The sequence below is a fragment of the Cupressus sempervirens genome, chromosome 9 (genome assembly GCF_028749045.1).
Source record: "Cupressus sempervirens isolate cs-2001-9-10 chromosome 9, ASM2874904v1, whole genome shotgun sequence".
In the NCBI taxonomy this organism is placed as follows: Eukaryota; Viridiplantae; Streptophyta; class Pinopsida; order Cupressales; family Cupressaceae; genus Cupressus; species Cupressus sempervirens.
In genome coordinates, this window is record NC_143126.1 from 502,784,253 (window position 1) to 502,788,281 (window position 4,029).

A 4,029-nucleotide genomic window follows, 5' to 3' on the forward strand; every position below is an offset into this window, starting at 1 on the left:
TGCAAGAGTAAGAGAAGAGAGAGGAATTGTGTGAAGAAGGAAAAGAAGAGCCTATTAAGGTCATTGCAGAATATTGGTGTCAAAGATTTAGTGCAAAGGACAACATTTATACATCTAGTTGATTAGAACAGAACAAGGAACACAATCAATAGATCAGATCTAGTAGAGATCAATTAATAGTAAGAGTAGAACAAGTACTTGAGATCAGCATCAGAGATTGCATTAGTTTAGGTGTATTATTTTAATACACTCTCACAATTATATTAGGAACTTGGAAATCCCATGGACTTGGGTAGGTTTAACAACCTTATGTAAATCCTTTAACATGGTGGCATTCTAAGTTGAATGCTCTTAAGTCCTCTAACAAGTAACACTCCTAACAGGATTTAGAAATCCTTTAATATAGTCACAATTAATAGTGTGTTGTAGCCTTTAACAAGGCAGGCCTTTAATAGGGCAGACCATCAGAAGTGGTTGAAATCAATTAGTAAAATAATTTTGTGGATATCATTCCCACCCTAGTTTTACCTTCTTATTCCTACAGGGCTTCTAGGTTACCAAAATCTTAAGTGTTATGTGGTGATGCATGTTTGTTTCTCATGATAGTTTAATGTTTATATGCATGCATGTTAATTTTAGTTATATGTTATTAAGGGTTTAAAAGTGGTTAAAAGGCCAATACTTCTGATTCACCCCCCACCCCCTCCTCTTATAAGCATTCTTCCCATTAAGACATTCCAACAATTGGTATCAGAGCCAAGTTCTCTAAAGAAGAAGCCTAATAGCTTGGAGGAAAAGATCTGAAGATGGAAGTTTTCAAACTTGGAAAGATCATTGAGAACCAGGTGATAGATGTGCATCTCGCTCTACACAAGGTAGAGGAAGCTATAGAGGAATTAAGAAAATCCTTAAAAAGAAGGAAGGAAATAGCTATAGCCAAAAATGATATTCACTACAAGGAGATTGACACCACACAAGTATTTTCCAAAGGAGATTCCAAAGAATTTGATGTAGCAATAGCAAAACTGATGGAGAAAAACAAAATTCAAGCAAAAGAGATAAGAAGTCTTAAGATAGAGCATGAATCATAGGCCATGATGCTATGTGAAATCACTGAACAAAAGAAAAGAGTAGTTGAGGATGGAGTCATGATGGAAGATGGCAAAAGAAATCTTGCAAATAGACTTGAAGAAAAATGTACTGAATTAACAAGGATGTCAAACATGCAAATGGATACACTTTCCCAAATGATGAACCTTCATCATGAATTCAATGTGAAAGATATTGAGATCTCTATTTTGAGGATGCAAAATGAACAACTACAGAATGAATTGAATAGAGAAAAAGAAATACTAGAGAATCTAAACAAGTCAAGTGAAGCTATCAAGTACTTTGAACAGTTGCTAAAATCCCAAAGATCAGCCCATGATACATCAGGACTTGGATACAATAGCACTGAAGTCGGGGAATCATCAAAAAATCTTGAACAAAGAAGTAACAAAGGTAAGGATTCTAAACCCACTTGTCATTACTGTAATAAAAAGGGGCATAATGTTAATGTTTGCAGGAGTAGAAGGATCAATAAGCCAAAAACACCCAAAAGCAAGGGTTACTGTCACAAGTGCAACATGCAAGGACATATGACACAAGACTGTAGGTATAAAGTCACAAGGACACAAAGATTTGAGGGACACTACCATAATTGCAAGAAGTATGGACACAAATCCTTTGAATGCAAATCAAAGCCTATGTGGACACCAAATCAGCATGTAAGGAGGGACAACTATGTACACCATTACAGTTGGGATTACAATACAAGGCAAAGCTATCACTATTGTCAAGAGTATGGACATATACCCCAGAATTGCATAAGAACACATTTCAAGGGGAACTATAAAAGATGGTTGAACCAAACTACTTGCTTTAGTTTCTTGAAAACTAGACATGTCAGCAGGAATTGTCCAACAAAGGCCAAGGCACCCAAGACTAAAGTAAATAAGGGCAAAGAAAAGGTTGATGTGGAACACATAAGAATAGACATGGCAAAAAAAGGATGGACCAAGTATATCCAATGGAAGGGTCACTTCACCCACAAGGTCAAGTGATCATATCTCATCCAACTAATCACAAGATGAGTCTATGGGGCTGATACATATAAGGATGTATCAAACATCAGCCCTAAACCATGATGAAGCACTGCAAAGTCTAAATTTGCATGAGATAAGATGCTAAGACAAAACTTGAACAATGATGCCGAGTTGTCTTTGGTTGTCGAGTAAAAACTGTAATGGTGGCCGAGTTACTAAAAAAATTAGTAGATGCTGAGTGAAAATAGATGTTGAGTTGAAAAACCTTTGGAAGGTAAGTGACAGGTGAAGGTACAAAATTGCATTAAATGCAAGGTTTTTGATATTTTTAAAGGTGAAAACTAATTCATTTTGAGTCATTCAAATGAAGAGCGATCACCAGGAGCACGATTGAGCAATTTCTCAAGCATTCAACTAGCGATTTACAGTGATTCAACATCTACCCAAGTGATTTTAGGCATCTAACCAGGTATTTCCTTCAGGTGTCGAGTTGTATGGTTTGTGAAGTTTGTTTTAAACATCAAAACCTAGTCTAGTCAAAATGGCATCTAGTTCAAAGTTGACCTAAAGGAAGGAAAGCCATGAAATTTAACTCGTTAGTAATGAGGTTGAGCAACCCAAATTTAGGCCAATCCCAAAAGTTGAATATAAAAATGATCCCACTGGTGCCCTATCCACCATCCCTGTAAAAGTTGTTATGGTTGAAGATGTGCGAAAGTGTTACAATTGCAAAATAGGAGCCATAGGAGACTTGGAAATATTTAATACCTTTGAAAAAATCTATGATAATGGTATATTGAAATATGAGTTTTCTATCATAGAGAAGAAGGGTTTAACCAAAACCCTAGTTTTTCTAATCGTATTCAAAACTGAGTGGATACACGTAATACTTAGCAGAATCCATGATGGAGCATTCTGGTTAGAGCACAGACTAGTCAAGATTACCAAGAAAATGGTTCATAAGATCACAAGTTTTCCAACCCTAGATCGGCCAAAGACATTGAGAAGTGACAAAAAGGAAACAATTGAGAAGAACACAGGAGAAAAGTAGAATAACAGAGGCATGACCATAGAAACTAAAACTAATCCACTTCTAGACTTTTTTGTGAGGATCAAATCACACAAATTTTATCAATTCAGTAGGTTGAATAGTGTACCCTGCATAGTAGTGGATGTGGCATATAAGCTTTTAAAGAAAGATCACACCTATGACCTTGCAGAGCTCATGTTGTAGCAGATTAGTGAAAATCATGGAGCTATTAGAAAGTCCAAGGAAGCACAATGTAAATTCAGGTTAGTGCTAGTTTGTATGTTCTTCTATGTGATGAAGGAATCCCCTTCATTTGGCAAAGTCAACTAGAGTCAAAACAATACAATTATTGATCAAATAAATGATTTCATTGTACAAATGGGAGATAGCTTTGATGATCAAATGCCTATCTATTTTGATGATTTCAAGAATGCAATGAAGAAAAGAATAAGGATAAGAGTTTCACTAGTAGAAAAGCATGTAAATGACATATGCTTTCTGGTTGACATTGATTTTACTTACATCCAAGAAGTCCTTCAGAGAACAAGATGGCTTAGACCATTGGGATATGAGCTTGATGTTGACCAAGCTTCTACAACCATCACAACATTACTTGTAGAGGAAATGGACAAAACTAAAAAGGCATTTGGGACATATGACACTGTCAAATCAAGAGTGGTTACCGAACTCAAGATAGCCATAGTACTAAAGAAGAAGGAAAAGTTAGTAAAGAAAATAAAGAAGATGTTTGGTGTTTGAGAAACAAGTGCAGCAGGAGAAACAAAGGAGATTAGAGATGATGAAGAGGAAGGTGATGAAGAGAAAGATGAAGATGAGCTAGAACAAGAAGACAAAGATAAGAGTGCCAAGGAAGAAGAAGCCAAGGAAGCACCCATCAAAGGCAAAGTCATC